Source organism: Narcine bancroftii, chromosome 2 (genome assembly GCF_036971445.1).
Source record: "Narcine bancroftii isolate sNarBan1 chromosome 2, sNarBan1.hap1, whole genome shotgun sequence".
NCBI lineage: Eukaryota > Metazoa > Chordata > Chondrichthyes > Torpediniformes > Narcinidae > Narcine > Narcine bancroftii.
The window spans coordinates 67,551,321-67,569,186 of NC_091470.1; the positions used below are offsets into that span (position 1 = coordinate 67,551,321).

Sequence of the window (17,866 nt, forward strand, 5' to 3'; positions counted from 1 at the left end):
TCCCACCTCTAGCACGACTGGCAGCTAGTTCCATATATACACCACCTTCTGAAAAAGTTGCCTTTAGTTTTAGATTTCCCCACCCTGGGGGTGAGGGGAGGGAGAAGAAAAAAAATCACCTTATCTATGCCCCTCATGATTTTCCAAAAACATTCACTAGTTGGTCTTTATCAATCTTATTTATTAGCTTTTCCTCAAACTCAATCAAGTTTCTGAGGTATTAATTCCCACATACAAAGAAAGCCATGTTGACTCTTCTTGGTGATTCCTTGCTTTTCTAAATGCTGGTAAATCTGTGTACCCCCCCCCCCCCACCACAAATTTCCTCTAGTAACTTTCCCATCACTGATATCAAATTCACTGGTCAATAGTTTCCTGGTTTATCCTCACAGACCTTTTTAAAATACCGGAACAGCACAAGTTACCCTCCAGTTCTAGAACCTCACCTGTGGCTAGAAATAATACAAGTATCCTTGTCGTGGTCCCAGCAATTTTTCCCCAGCTTCCCAAAATCTCCTAAGATGTACTGGTTATGAACTTTAAGACAGTTTGAAATTCCTTATTTAGTAAAATGGATAGATTCCAAGACATCACCATTTATTTCTCTTAATTCCTTATCATCTATGATCTTCACCAGAAAAATGCACGAGAAACACTAAAGACCTTGCCCACCTCCACAAAGAAATAACTATGTTGATCCTTAAGAGGTCCCATTTACTCCCTTGTTATCCTTTTGCTCTTGAACAATATTTTAGGATTCTCTAAATCTGCCAGTTACCTCACTCTCTCTTTAATCTCCTGATTTTCCTTGAGTGCAATCCAAAATCTCTTACACTGAAAGGAATTGTTTGATACCAGCTGTGTATACCCTACATACAACTGCCATTACTTTGACCAGAGCTCCAATATCCCTTTTCAACCAGGGTTCCAAATCCAGCTATCTTGCCCTTCATTCCAACAGAAGCAAATCTCTCTTGAATGCACCCACTCTCATTTTTAAAGTATCCCACTTGTCACATCCCTTTATCTGCAAATGACCTTCATCACAAATGACTTCACTCACAAACCTCGACAAACTCCTGTCGAATGCCTTCAAAATTTACCTCACCCCAATTTAGTAAGTTAATTTGTTAATAAACTACAGTTACTGGTTCCAAAGTACTACCCCTTGCATTTCAGACACTTGCCCCAACTCATCTCCCTCTCTAGTAGGCCATCTAAGTGCTGCTTGAAGGAGAAAAAAATACTTTACATGACATCAAAATTCCACTTCATTGAAACACTATGGTAATTCCAGTCAATATGAATGAAGTTGAATTCACCTATTACAATCCTATTATTCTTGCAACTACCTGCAATATCGTTACATGATCAATGTCCAAAGATTTTTTAGGGTTTATAGTGCAATCCCAAAGTGGCCTTATTTCTAAATTCCACCCATAAGGCTCACTGGTCTCAAAGTAACAAAGCAGCACTCATTAATTCAAAATCATTGAAATATTGTGGGAAAAAAATATATTTATTCAATGTCCTATGAAAACTAAAAGCATTTATACTTGACTAACTTTTGCAACTTCAATTTCCCCTCTGTGATTTAATGATTTATGATTAAATTTATGCAAAGAGGGTACAAATCAGGAACTTTAGGATAATTATTCTGATTTATGCTGCATTAGTTCATGCCAAAGTTCACATGAAAGAACAACAGATCAAACTGGAAATTCAAGACTAAAACTTTACTCCATGCCAAAGCCACAATGCGAGTGGTGACAAACTTGATAAATGTCTCTGCTTCCAATTTCTCGCTCCTTTGAAAAAACACCAAATTAAAGGAGAGAGAACTTTGAGGCTGCAGGTTTTGTGGTGCAGAATATTGTCAAAAAATACAAAAATCAAACAGAAAATAATGAGGGCATATGATCAGCTCTATCACCAAGGTAAGTTTATCCAGAGGTAGAAAGGAATTAGTTAACAAGAGACTTTTAAAATGTATACCATGCAATCTGAAAGCACTGATTAAAATCTAGATGGTCAAGAGGTTAAAAACACCAGCATACATCATAAAAGAGTAAACTATATTAAAAAAAATGGGAGGTATTATTAAAATGGGACAAGCATTTCAGCAGATGAGCCAAGACAGGGTGGTCGGTGTTTTTAGATTGAGCAGCAATCTCCACGATAGATATTAAAAAATATGGCACCACAAGTTCAGTAAAGCAAGGGCTTGTTTCAGAGATTTTCATGGTGATATTAAGTTCAGAACTCAAATACTTCACTGGAACTGCAGTCTTATTCAGACACTTGTGGTAGGAAAAGCAACTAATCTTGGTTGCTCAGAAAATTCTAAACGTTTGGCAGGTGAGGTAGCATCAAATGACTTTTTTTACAGTTGTGATTAAAGGTTTTTGAGATAAAATATTAATAGTATTTGCTGGAATCTTGTCTGACCTATTAACTTTACTACCATTTTTCTGTGTATATTGTTATTGAGGAGGGGTGTAGGGATTGGGGCGGTGGAAAGCAAAAAATTGTTCTTTTATGGGTAGAGATTAAAAAAAGCAAATCACTTTTCCCCCATCCATAATTAACTTGTAATATATTACAGAGTGATAATGACCAAGTCTTTGTACTTTTCTCTGACACAAGGAAACAACTTTCAAATTTATCTCACTGATGCCTCCTCCACACATATCCATATAGAAAATATTTATTCAAATGTAATTTTGATTCAATGGGCCTTTTGGCATTAACCATTTAAAATGGATCAATAGTGTGAAAGAAATTATCTATCCAAAAAAGGAGTTCTAAAAAAGAAAGCATGTTAAATTAATTGATCAGCTAACATGGATTTGAGCACTAATTAGATTAAATTAACTATAACTCTGACACCAACAAACACCATAAGATTGCTACTCTTTGGCTTGGCTTCGCGGACGAAGATTTATGGAGGGGTATGTCCACGTCTGCTGCAGGCTCGTTGGTCACTGGCCAGTCCGATGCGGGACAGGCAGGCACAGTTGCAGCAGTTGCAAGGGAAAATTGGTGGGTTGAGGTTGGGTGTTGGGTTTTTCCTCCTTTGTCTTTTATCAGTGAGGTGGGCTCTGCGGTCTTCTTCAAAGGAGACTGCAACCCGCCGAACTGTGAGGTGCCAAGATGCACTAGATACTTCACAATTCAACATGAAATATAGAGAAAACAATACTTCATCAAAGACTTCAGAACTGTTAAAAATGCCTTAAGAAAAACTAAATATTTCAATATAAAAATTACATTCCATCTTAAAAATACAATTGTCATTTTGGAACAGTGGATTATTGTGAGCTACAGAAATGAAAGCCACATAATGAATGCCACCCTGTCCTACTAAATAATAACTCTCAATAAATGTCATCCAATTATTGATTGCACGTTAAGAAAAAATTAATCAGCAGGGAAACAACTTTAAAAAGTAGCATGTTCAGGAATAACTCACATTGCATGTACAAAACAAACGTGTCAATTTCCAATACAAAATCATCATCAGTTTAGAAAAAATAATGTACCACTCTAACTTCTAATAGACAGATTTTTAATTTTTACATGGCTTCCTGGCTCTAAAATAAATGCTGTCCTGTCTCCACATAAAGGATGCATCCTCTCTCAGCTCTATAAAATGAACAGCAGTTTCCAATCTCTCTGGGTAAATGTGGTAACTATCACATTGCTCAGAGACACTAGTGGCTCAACATAGAGAAAAGAAACTTGTAATAGTGGTTTTGCTAAGATGGCAATTCAGTTAATTCAATCAATCCTTAAAAGCATTTTTTTTTTTAAATAATGCTGACTTAACTGGATACTTTACTGCCTTCCAGTCAGTGTCAACACTTTCAAACATGCTGCATGTCCATCATCACCACTCAGTCATTGATATCCATACTTAATTAGGTACCTTTTTTTCTCCCCAGCAAGATCTACCCAGATTTCTGATGCCCACAGTGGCCAGTATGAAGTTTCAAGATTAACTCCCAAGATAGATATTAAAAAATATGGCTCCACAACTCCAATAAGCAAGGGCTTGTTTCAGAGAGAAACAGCTTGATTCTCAATCTAAAAACACCGACCACAAAAAGTAAAGGGCAACAAAGTCAGCTTTTCCACAAAGAAATACAGTATCTGCTATTTAAACCATAATAAAGATTAAACCTCAAGATTGCCAAAGAAAAATACATTATTTTGGGTGGCACAGTTGGTGTAGCAGTTAATGCAACACCTTTAGGTTAATTGGGTGTAAAATGGGTGTCAAGGAATGGCCTGCTACTGTGCTGCATGTCTAAATTTTAAAAATTAATAAATCAACAAACTATAGAAAGTTTTCCCAATGGTGAGGCAGGAATTCACAACAAAGAACAAATATAGAAACATTTAAAAGTATCCAGTTGGGTCCTGCTGGAAACTCATCACAATTAGATTTGGGATGGCAAAGGGCATGGGAATCTGAGGTGTACAAGGTAAACAATATTCAGCCCCCCTCCCCACTCCCCACTCCCAATGAGCCCAAATTTGAATGGAGATCAATAAATGTGTGGCATTGCTAAGTAAACATTGCACTAAAAGAAAAAAATGGCAGTGTTCATTCTGTGTAAGGTCAAAGAATGAAAACAGCAAAGATGATACCGTTCAAGGAATTCCCACAATGTTATAGGGCTGAGATGATTAGCACCCGTCAACCACAATCATTTTAATCTTATTAAAGGATGGTAACTAACTTTAGCCTTAATTCAGATTTGTACAACCTAACAGGACAGCTATGTCATGCCAGCATGGGAACTAGGATATTTCCTCTTCCCTCAGCCAATTTGAAAAGGAGGGTATTAATTTGTATTTAATTTTGTGTGAGATTCAACCCAAGTTAAAAGCTTCCATGTGAGATTTTAATAAAGGTCCTGCTCAAAGCTTTTTAAAAATATTTCCCTGTCCATTGTATTGTCCATTATGGTTTAACAAATGATTAGCTGATAATGTAGTAAAAATGCTGGGAGAAACTCAGCAGAGATCTCACAGCATCCATAGGAGACAAAACATTTCGGGTCTGAGCCCTTCTTCACATATGAGCAAAAATCAGGTAGGTGCCTAAATAAAAAGATTGGGGAAGAAGAGCAGAAAGGGCAGAGGAAGGGGCACAGGTCAACAGACATAATTGGATATGGATAGGAGGACAGGAGAGAAAAGGTGATAACTTTTCAGAGGAGGGGTGGCTCTGTGAATACAGAGCAGGAGGAAAAGAGACAGAAGGAAAATGAAAGAGAGAGAGAGAGACAAACAGAGCTAAGGAGTAATAGGGATTGGGGAAGGGAAGACTAATGGAAACTGGAGAAGTCTATGCTAATCCCATCTGGTTGGAGGGTGCCCAGACAGAATACTAGGTATGTGCTGTTCCTCAAATTTGCTGGTGGTCTCAGTCTGGCAGTGCATGAGACCATGGACAGATGTGTTAGCATGGGAATGGGGCGGGGAATTGAAATAAGTTGCCATTGGGAGAACCCCACTATTGCAGTCTCCCAGTCTGTGTCCAATCTCTCCGATGTAGAGGAAACCACAACAGGAGCAATGGATGCAGTAGATGACCCCTGCAGATTCACAAATGAAACATTGCTTCATTTGGAAGGTCTGTTTGTGGCCCCAAATAGTGGCAAGGAAGGTGGTGTAGTACTTCCTGCAGTTACTGGGGCAGATGTCAAGGGAACAATTGGTTGGAAGGCAGGAGTGGACAAGGGAGTCCCTATGCAAGGCAGAGAGGAGAGGGAAAGTCATGTCTGGTAGTGGCAGAAATGGTGGAGGATAATATGATGGATGCGGAGGTTAGTGGGATGGTAGGTGAGAACAAAAGGAATCCTGTCCTTGTTGTGTATAAGGGGGACAGGGCTGATATGCGGGTAATGGAGGGTGCATGGGTGAGGGCTGAATTGATATTGGTGGAGGGGAAGCAATGTTTTTTGGGAAGCCATGTTTTTTGAAGGAGGAGGACATCTCCAATGATCTTGCATGGAAGACCTCTTCAGAAATTGCAAGAAAGGAATAAAAACCTTTCGGGGACAGGGTGTGAAGAGATATAGTCAAGGTAGCTGAGGGAGTTAGTGAGTTTGTAGAAAATATCTGTTAAAAATTTGTCTCTGAGATAGAAAAATCGAGAAAGGGGAGAGTGTTGCTTGAGATGGACCAAGTGAATTTGAGGTCAGTGTGAAAGTTGGCAACAAAGTGGATAAGGTCAACAAGTCATCATGGGTGCATGTGGCAGCACAAACGTAGTTGTCAATGAAGCAGAAGAGCTGATGAGCCTTGCAGCATGGGTTGCAGCATGGGTTGCTCCACATAGCCAACAAAAAGGCAAGCATTGGTGGGGCCCCTCTGACTTGGAGAAAGTGGAATGAGTCAAAGGAGAAATTATTGCAGGTGAGGACAAGTTCTGCCAGACAGAGAAGGGTGGTGGTGGTGGTGGGGGAATTGGTGAGTCTGTTGTCAAGGAAGTTCAAGGTATTTCAGCAAGATATTTACTTATAGACTAGTAATTTCCAAATACATGTTATGATTCCAGGATTCCAGCCATACAATTCTTAGGTTTCACTCTCTCACTTTTCTCAAAGGAGTCGAATACACAATGATTAGAAAGCTTCCAACTGCAAATTGGTTGAACATTTTATGATTAGGCATCTGAGATGTTCATATCTTTTCCTTATATATATTTATATATATATATATATATATATATATATAAATATATTTTTTTAAAAATATATATATATATATATATAAAAATCACACTTAGAGATTTGGACTTACAATTGCTTAATTACAGTTTTCTTAATTACTGTTAACTTTGAATCCTTATCACAAGTTTAATGCTAATTTTCTTTTGGATATCTAGTATCCAATCTTTTTAGTCTATTGTAAATATTGACAAAATAATGATCCAACATATGCACTGCTTTTATTTTCATTCAGAGTCAGGATCCATTTCAAGAGGGTTGCATTGTTCCTGATCAATACCATTTTTTTCTAAATTCAGGTTGATGACCATATATTTGTCACCTAGAACTAATTTTATTGGCAAATGCTGCTCTAGCTCCTGAGCATTTGAACTAGCTCTGCACTATAAATCCTTTTTGAACACCTTCCATAAGCAGATAGTCCAGGTTTACCATCCATTAGGGTTAACACTGCCTTGAACTTCTGCATATATTTTCTAAAAATTCTTGGCAGCTGCAATGGAGCCTTGAAATTTTACATACAGTTTTAAATACTTTTATGAATTTTATTCATAAAATTTTATTTTTCAGCTGACTAATTTTTTTCCCTTGCTCAAAACTGAAACTCTTTGGCTTGGCTTCGCGGACGAAGATTTATGGAGGGGGTAAATGTCCACGTCAGCTGCAGGCTGACAAGTCTGATGCGGGACAGGCAGACACGGTTGCAGCGGTTGCAGGGGAAAATTGGTTGGTTAGGGTTGGGTGTTGGGTTTTTCCTCCTTTGTCTTTTGTCAGTGAGGTGGACTCTGCGGTCTTTTTCAAAGGAGGTTGATGCCCGCCGAACTGTGAGGCGCCAAGATGCACGGTTTGAGGCGATATCAGCCCACTGGCGGTGGTCAATGTGGCAGGCACCAAGAGATTTCTTTTAGGCAGTCCTTGTACCTCTTCTTTGGTGCACCTCTGTCACGGTGGCCAGTGGAGAGCTCGCCATATAACACGATCTTGGGAAGGCGATGGTCCTCCATTCTGGAGACGTGACCTGCCCAGCGCAGTTGGATCTTCAGCAGCGTGGATTCGATGCTGTCGGCCTCTGCCATCTCGAGTACTTCGATGTTAGGGATGAAGTCACTCCAATGAATGTTGAGGATGGAGCGGAGACAACGCTGTGGAAGCGTTCTAGGAGCCGTAGGTGATGCCGGTAGAGGACCCATGATTCGGAGCCGAACAGGAGTGTGGGTATGACAAGGCTCTGAATACGCTTCAGTTCTTCAAATTTAAATAAATAGTGTTTGCACTACAAAACCATCCATACAATCCAGGCATTTTGAAAGAAGACATTCAACTCCTTGCCACTCCAAATAATTAATATTTTTTCTCACTTGAGCAATTTGGCCACTTGGTTCTCCATAGATCTCTAAGGTACAATTCTGGTGACAGATAAGATGCTTGTAACCCAGAAGACTACAAATTCAAGGAATAAAATCACACAAAAGTGAATGGGAAATTTAATTTCAGTTAAACAGTTTGAGAATCACAGTCCCAAAGGCAGGTGATAATAGGTGGATAAGGGAGGGAGCAGCAAGCAGGAGGAGGGGGGAAAGGGAGGAGAGCTGGAAGAAAGAAGACAAAGGGAGGGAGAACAGAGAGTAGGCTAGCAGAAATCAGAGAAGTCAATGCTCATGCTATCCAGTTGGAAAGTGCCCAGAGAGAAAAATCAAGCATTTTGCTCCTCCAATTTAAGAGTGGTGGTCTTGGTGGGATGGTACTTAAGGCCATGGACAGACATGTGAGCATGGAAGTGGGGTGCGGAATTGAAATGGTTGGCCACTGGGAGATCCCTATCACTGATGTGGACGGAGTGAAGGTGCTCAGTGAAACGATCTCCCAGTCTCTCTGTTGAAGAGAAGGCCACAAAGGGAGCACTCCCAATGTGAGTCCTGCTTCACTTGAAAGGACTGTTTGGGGCCCTGAATTGTGGTAAGGGAGGTATGGGTGCAAGTGTGACACTTCCTGCAGCTGCAGGGGAAGGTATGAAGGGGGTGACTGGTGGGGACCGATGAGTGGACAAGCAAGTCACGGACGAATGGTCCCTACAGAAGGCATAGAGGAGAAGATGTGTCTGGTGGTGGGATCATGTAGGTGGTGGAAATTACAGAGAATAATGTGCGAGTTGGATGCTTTTTTTTTGATGGAGAAATAGCAAGAAGGGAATAGAATTCTTACAGGGGACTGAGTGAGAGTAAGTGCAGCCGAAGTAGTTGTGGGAGTTGGTGGGTTTGTAAAATATTTCTGTGGAAAGGCTTTGGAGACAGGATGGAAAAGTTGAATTTGAGATCGAGTGGAAGTTGGCAGCAAAGTGAATAAAGTTGACAAGCTCATCATGGGTGCATGAGGCAGTACCAATGTAGTCATCAATATAGCTGAGGAAGAGTTGAGGGGCCTTGCCTGTGTAGGCTTGCAGCATGGATTGGTCAACAAAGCTCACAAACAGACAGGCATAGCTGGACCCACGCAGGTACCCATGGCTACTCCTTTGATTTGAAGAAAATGGGATGAGTTAAAGGGAGCTTCCTTCCCCCTCTGACTTCCCCAACCCTGACCTCCCTAACCCTCCACCTCCCCCCCAATACCCTACACCATACCGATTCCCATTCTGACCCCTGCTTGGTCTCTGACCATTCCCTCTCTGCGGCAGAGCCATCAGTAGAGGACTTGCCTTCATAACCCTCTGCCCATTCTTAATGGGGTCCACACATACCATGATGCCGAACTCACCTTCCATGACTCTCTACCCCTCACCCAAGACCCCTTTCTCCCATTTGAACACTTCACTTTGGCCAGCTGCCTGCTCTAGATCTTTTTATTTCCAATTGCCTCAGAGACATCAACCATCTCAACTGCACCACTGCTCTCTCTTATTCCAATCTCACCTTCTCCAAACGTTCTGCCCTCCACAACAATCTCAGCCTTACTATCAAACTTGCAAAAAAGGGTGGCGGCATTGTGTTCTGGCGCACTAACCTTAACATTGCTGAGGCCACCAGACAACGGCTCTCAGTCACCTCATCTTACCCATTTCACAGAACCCCACCAGAGCACATCAAGCCACTGACTCCAACACTATCTCCAACTTCATCTGGTCATCTCCCTCCCACAGCCTCCAATCTCATTGTTTCCCATCCCCACATTGCCCTGTTTTATCTCTTACCCAAGATACACAAACCCAATTATCCAGGTTGACCTATTGATTCCACATGCTCTTGCCCCACCATACCAGTATGGTCTTATCTCGACTTCATCTTTTCTTTCCTGGTCCAGTCCCTCCCCACCTACATCCGTGATACGTCAAATGCCCTCCATTTCTTCAATAACTTTGTCATCTAACAGCTGTGGCAGGGCCTAAATGGCATGACCTGCAACAAAACCAAATCTGGTGAAGTGGAAGATGTAAAGCTTCACTCCCGGAGGAACTCAATGTCTTCTATGTCTGATGTGACAACAGTAAAAGTGAAGAACCACCCCTCCCCACCTTCACATCCCCAGATAATCTGAGGAAAGCATCCAACCTAGATGTAGTACCTGGCCAAGTATGGGTAAACCCCACTTTACAAAACTAAAGCATTTCTAGAAACCTTTTGTAAGCCAAAATGGTATAAACCAAAGACCCATTCACTACTATTGGAGGCTATTTTCGTAAAAGCAAAAACCTAATCAAATCCTTTCATAAAAGCAAACACAGATTTCTTCGTAAAAGCGAATTTTCATAAAACGAGTAATCTATGGTGACTATATTGATGTATTCGCAGATATTTTCAATATCTCATTCCAGCAGGGTGTGGTATCCACAGGTTTCAAACAGGCATCATTCAAATCAGTGCCCAAGAGTGTAGAAACTTGCCTTCATGAGCATCAGCAAGCAGCACTTACATCAACAGTAAGCAGATGCCACCTCACTGGCTCTTGTTAGGTCTGCTTTGTTCATGAATGAGTGAGACAAACACCAGGCTGAGTCGAAATCAGGGTTCTTTGTTCTTTATTACCGGATTGTAACACTTGCGACTAAACATGTTAGTCGGAGAATGCATTCTGCCGTTATCAGCAAAATGGTGATTTTTTTATACCCTTGGATATGTGCTTAGAACATCATCATATCATTACTTGTCCAATGACTAAAACTGTTGCTATCCTTTCCCTGCTAGCTTCCTGCCTCTCAATCCATCAATGTCTCTCTTATCTTGTAAGTACAAGGATGCATTCACATCTTGTTACTGCCCCGTACATTCCCATCTCATGATGTTTTACCTAACAGGAGTACAAGGACACCTCCCCTTCTTGTTACAGCCTTGTACAGGGTAACTCCCTACACATTCCCATCTCATGATGTTTTACCTTACACTCTACACAAAGTCCTAGATCACCTCGACAGTAAAGATGCATTCGTCAGGATCCTCTTTATCAACTACAGTTCAGCATCCCCTCAAAACTGATCAGCAAAATTCAAGACCTGGGATTCAACACCCCACTGTCATATTAGATCATGGATTTCTTGCTAATGAGGATTAGCAAAAACATCTCCTCCACAAACTCCATCAGTACTAAAACACCACAGGGCTGCGTTCTTAGCCCAGTGCTCTACCCAACTTACACCTACGACTATATGGCTCAGTATGACAATAACACCATCTACAAAATTTCCGTCAATACAGGCACGCAATCTTTTATCCAGACATCTAAATTCTGGAAAATCTGTCGGGCGGGGAGGGGGGCCGGCAGCGCGCGTCGGGCGGGGAGGGGGGCCGGCAGCGCGCGTCGGGCGGGGTGGGGGGCCGGCAGCGCGCGTCGGGCGGGGAGGGGGGCCGGCAGCGCGCGTCGGGCGGGGAGGGGGGCCGGCAGCGCGCGTCGGGCGGGGAGGGGGGCCGGCAGCGCGCGTCGGGCGGGGAGGGGGGCCGGCAGCGCGCGTCGGGCGGGGAGGGGGGCCGGCAGCGCGCGTCGGGCGGGGAGGGGGGCCGGCAGCGCGCGTCGGGCGGGGAGGGGGGCCGGCAGCGCGCGTCGGGCGGGGAGGGGGGCCGGCAGCGCGCGTCGGGCGGGGAGGGGGGCCGGCAGCGCGCGTCGGGCGGGGAGGGGGGCCGGCAGCGCGCGTCGGGCGGGGAGGGGGGCCGGCAGCGCGCGTCGGGCGGGGAGGGGGGCCGGCAGCGCGCGTCGGGCGGGGAGGGGGGCCGGCAGCGCGCGTCGGGCGGGGAGGGGGGCCGGCAGCGCGCGTCGGGCGGGCGGGGGGCGTGGGGAGGAGACCAGGAGTGTAATTGGAAGTGGGTGGCGGTGAATACGGTCGCACTATTCGAGTAGGCTTAAATCTGGCTTTCTGAAATCCGGAAAAATCTGAAATTCAGAACACACTGTCCCCCAAGGGTTCCGGATAAAGGATTGTGTCAGCATATAGGAAGGAGATTGGAAACTTGGTTGAATGGTGCACCAACAACAACCTTGCACCCAATGGCACCAAAAACCAAGGTGCTGATTGTTGACTTTAGAATCGAAACCACTAATGCCATCATGAAGAAACCACCACAGTGCCTCAACATCCTCAGGAGTTTGCGGAGGTTTTAGTATGACATCAGAAACCCTGGAAAATTTCTAGATGTGTGGTGGCAAGTATACTGACCAGCTGCATCATGATCTGGTATAGGGACAATACCTTAGCGTAAAGCCTTGCAAAAGGTAGTGGACACTGCCAGGACCTCACAGGCAAAACACTACCCACTATCGAGAACTTCTACAGGGAATGCTGCTGTCAGAGAGCAGCACCAATTATCAAGGATCCACACCATCCAGCACACGCTCTGTTCTTGCTGCTGCCATCAGAAAAGAGGTACAAGTGCCACCAGATTCGCACCACCAGGTTCAGGAACACTGCTACCCTCCACCATCAGACTTCCCAACAAACTCAATCAACGACTTGTTTAAGGACTCTTACTTGCGCACTATTGATTTTTTTTTAATTCTCTGCATTGCAATTTGTTTACATTCATTATCGGTTTACAGTTCTTTATTTGTTTACACTTTGTACAGGTTTATTTTTGCACTATCGATAAGTGGTAATTCTGCCTCGCCCACAGGAAAAATCTCACGGTGGTATGCCATGTATGTACTCTAACAATAAATCTGACTTCCAATTCTCTGAACATGACAGCCTCATGTTCACTATGGGCATCCAATCCCTTTACAACTTCATCCCCCATACAGAAGGTCTCAAAGCCCTTAGTTTCTTTTTCGACAAGAGACCTAACCAGGCACCCTCCATCACCACCGCCTGCCAGAACTTGTTTTCAATCTTAACTTCTCCTTTGACTCATCCCACTTTCTTCAAACCAAAGGAGTAGCAATGGATACGTGCAAGGGTCCCAGCTATGCCTGCCTGTTTGTGGGCTCTGTGGAGCAATGCATGCTACAAGCCTACACAGGTCAGCCCCTCAACTCTTTCTCCACTATGTAGACAACTACATTGGTGCTGCCTCATAACCCCCTGATAAGCTCATCAATTTCATTCATTTTGCTGTCAACTTGCACCCAGATCTTAAATTCACCAGGTTCACCTCCAGCAACACTCTTCCCTTTTTTGATCTCTCGGTCTCCATCTTGGAAGTCCAGCTTTCCACAAACATTTTAGAAATCCATGCTAAATCCCACAACTACTTCAACTAGATGACTTCTCACCCAGTTCCCTGCAAGGACTATTCCCTTCTCACAATTTCTGTCTCTGCTATATCTGTTCTAAAATGATGTTTTTCAGTGCAGATAATCTGAAATGTCCTCCTTTTCCTCAAATGTGGCTTCCCCACCACTATCAACTCCGCCCTTACCCCCAACTCCCCCATTTATCATTTATCTGCCCTGGCCCCTTCTACCCCAAGAAAAACCAACATAGGATATCTCTTGTCCTTACCTATCACCCTTCTAGCCTCTGTAATTTCTGTCACCAACAACATGATCCCACGACTAAACAAATCTTCCTCTCACCTCATTGTTCTAGCTTCCATAGAGACCAATTCCTCCATGACTCGTCCACTTACCCCCTCCCCACCAATCGCACGCCCCTTCCCAACCCCAGTACCTTCCCCTGTGGCCACAGGAAGTGCCACACCTACACCCATATCTCCTCCCTCACACCATTTGGGGCCCCAAGCAATCCATTCAAGTGAAGCAACGCTTCACTTGTGTATCCGCGGGAGTCATCTACTGCATCCGGTGCTCCCAGTGTAGCCTTCTCTACATCGGAGAGACTGGGCACAGACTGAGAGATCATTTCACTGAGCACCTTCGCTCTGTCCGCATCAGTGACAGGGATCTCCTAGTGGCCAGCCACTTTAAATCCACACACCACTCTTGTGCTTACATGTCTGTCGATGGCCTCATGTACTGTCCAACAAAGACCACTCGTAAATTGGAGGAACACTTGATTTTCCATCTGGCACTCTCCAACCAGATGGCAATGACATCAGCTTCTCCTGTTTCTGCTAGCATACTCTCCATTCTCCCATCTCTTTCTTTCCTCCAGCTCTCAACCCCCTTTCCTCTTCATTCACAGAGCCATCCCTCCTCCCCCTGCTTGCAGGTGTAACTTCCCTCCCTTATCAACCTATAACCTTCTGCCTTTGGGACTGTGCTCCTCCCCCCACCATTCTGTTCAGGCATCTGCCTACATTTTTTCACACCCTGATGAAGCCCAAAAAGTTGGTTATGTACCTTTATATTTGCTATAAAAGTATACTACTTGACCTACTGAGTTTCTCCAGGATTGCGTTTTTACTAACAAACCACAATCTGTATCATCCCACTTAATTTAGACAACAGACTCAATGTAATTCAGTCAACCCTACAAAGTCCATTTTACAGTCAAGCAGAAATAAGAGTCCAAATTGGAAAAGAAGTACCACTGAGAAATCATGCAAGAATCAACATGGTTATTTACTTCAGCCACCATCCCACCATCAAAAGTCCTATGTTAATTTCATCTTGCAAACAAAACAGACCCACCACAAGGATTAAGGAGTGATTAAAAATTGATTCTGGACCACATAATCTCATGACATTATGTCAATCATGGATATGAAAACTTGCTTTTGATCACCACCCAAATTCCTCCCTCTGTCAATTAATCTACTTCATTAATGGTGAAGAACAAAGTACAAGAGAGAGCAGCCAATGTACTTCATGTAGAAAAGTCAGTGATGGAAAAACACAACCTCACACGGATTGTTTCACCAAGTGAGACCAACACATTAAATAAATATGTGACCTTGTGCTAGTCAACTCATCACACATCTGTCAATGGCAATATTAGCAAGGAATGTGTGGCAGATATTTATTGAGGTGGAGCTTCATAGTTCTAATTTTCCCAAGGACGAAGTCCAACAGGCTATAGGAAACTAACATTGCATTGAACAGAATAGCTTGCAGAGAAAACCAGCATTCACTGAACTCTATTATCAGTGTCAATCCTCTGGCATAGTACTGAAGGCAATGAGGGAATAGGTTATCAAGCTTTACAAACATAACAAGACAACAGCAAAAACTTAAAGTTCTAATCTTGTGAACTACAAAGGCCACAAGTATACAACAAGCAAAAGCAACAGTCAGAACCAAGCAATCCTGGTATACATTTGGTCCAACCCCAGGGATTTATCTTCCTGCATGCACCTTGAAACTGTCAACACCTCTTTTGCAACATTGATAGTTGATATATCTGGTCATAAAAAGCAATGAACAAGAAAGCCAGAAAGTCTATTCCAAACAGTGGAGAACAGAACAAGAATCAAGTGACACCATCTCCAACTATGTCTCTAGTCTTAGCGATGGTCTAACCCTAGATGCAAATGACAAAGTCCAGGATGTTGAGCCAACTCCATCCCACTGAAAACTGCCATTAATAATCTCCATGCCCAAGAAAATACAAAGGAGCACACAAAGCAGCAAAGCCTTGGGGACAGGACAACGTCCTGGCAGTAAAAAGATTTGCACATCAGAACTAGCTTCTGGGCAAGCTGTTATAGTACACCAAACATATCTACTCAAAAACATAAAACTGCCCTGGTACATCTTGCCTACATATCAACACACATCAGTTAATTCCAATTTTATCTACTGTTATTCAACAGCAGAGTGATGACAGGCAGCAAAGTGTTATGAAGTGTATACTTAGAACAAAATACCTACTGACGTCAGCTTGGGTTTCACCCAACCAGTCCACTCCAGATCACGCTGGAGTCTACACCAGAAACAAGATTAAGTGATCATTCTTTCCATCGAGAGACCAGTAGAACATGTGTGCCATCAAGGGAGCATGGCAAAAATGGATGTCAAAAGACAAGAGAAAGTGCTTTTGCCATTGGTTGATTCATTTCCCACACAAAAAAAGACATTTTACTGGAGTGATTGTGTTTTCATTTTAAAACATTCTAGTTCTTCAGTATCGAAGCCTCCGTCTTACTTAGAAATCCTCAATTAGATTGGTATTCAATTTTCCATCAAAACACAATATTAACTATTTACACAACTAATCCTCAATTTAATCCTTTAAACTCTGGTAACACACTGGTAAATATATGCTCAATGGTCAACAGACCAACTACATGCATCCTGTAATTTGTAGACCAAAATTAAATGCAATTCTCCAGATTGGATTTGACAAAGACTCTCAACTCTTATTCCCTCATTTTAAGAACTGAAGGCTCCTATTAATGTCCTTAACTTGACTATCTTTTCTCCCTTGGTACAAACCCTCCCCACCAATATCCATCATACTTCACAAACCCTTCATCTCTTCAATAACTTCAGATTCCCCGTACTGGACCATCTCATCTTCATGATAGATGTCCATTCCCTTTATGCCTCCTTTCCCCACACAGAAGATCTGAAAGCGCTTTGCTTCTTTCTGGATCAAAGACCCGACCAGTCGTCGTCTACCACCACCCTCCTACGCCTGGTGGAACTTGTCCTCACTTTAAATAATTTCTCCTTTTAACTCATTTCACTTCCTCCAATTGCACCCACAATAAGTGTGTCAACCTCATCCACTTTATGGCCAAATTTCACCCTGATCTCAAACTCACCTGGTCCATCTCTGACAACACTCTCCCTTTCCTGAATCTCTCAGTCTCCATCTCAGGAGACGAGCTTTCCTCTGACATATGTTACAAAACCTCTCACTCCCACAACTACTTTGAGTACTCTTCCTCATAGCTGTCCTCTGCAAGGATTCCATTCCCATCTCTCAATTTATCTGCCTCTGCCACATCTGTTCCCAAGATGATGTCTTCCAGTCCAGATTTTCCAAAATGTCTGCCTCCTTCTACAAACATGGTTTCCCCTCCACCACCAGCAACAGCTCTTCACCCGCATCTCCTCCATTTCCTGCTCATCTGTCCTAGCCCCCTCCGCCCCAGATGCAACAAATATAGAATCCTCCTCATCCTCACCTACCACCTCATCAGCCTCTGCATCCAACATATTATCCGCCAGAATTTCCACCAGACATATTTTTCCCTCTCCTCCACTCTCTGCCTTCTCTAGGGATTGCTCCATCCATGATTCCCTTATACACTCATCCTTCCCCACCTATCGCCTTTCCCCTGCAGCCACAGGACCCACACCACCTCCTCACCACTGTCTTGGGCCCCAAACAGGGTTTTCAAGTGAAGCAACACTTCAAGTATATCCACAGGACTGATTTACTGCATCCAGTGCTCCCTTTGTCGACTCTTCTACATCGGAGAGACCGGTCACAGGTTAGGTCGCTTCACTGCCACAACAAAGACCTTCTAGTAGCCAACCATTTCAATTCTGAGTCACACTCCCATGCTCATATGTCTGTCCATGGCCTCTTGTACTGTCCCACCCATAGATTGGAGGGACACCACCTTATTTTCTGCCAGATGGCATTAAAATCGACTTCTGTTTTTTTCTAACCAGCTTTCCTTTTCTTTCCCTTCCCCCTTTCCAGTTTTTCCAGTTCTCCCCTCTCTTCCCCCTCCACCCACCTAGCCTTCCCTCCTCCCCTTATTGCTGCTGTCCCCTCCCTCCCTTTTCCACCGATCATCTAACTTTGCCAACGCCCCTTCTCCACCATCCTTTTGTTCGGATGCCCACCA

The 17,866-nt window shown here is 43.4% G+C and overlaps 1 protein-coding gene across 9 annotated transcripts in view; it reads right to left on the reverse strand.

Annotated features, from left to right (window-relative positions):
• ktn1 (kinectin 1) overlaps window positions 1-17,866 on the reverse strand; it is a 223,205-nt gene that overhangs the window by 97,974 nt on the left and 107,365 nt on the right. The window lies entirely within an intron of this gene.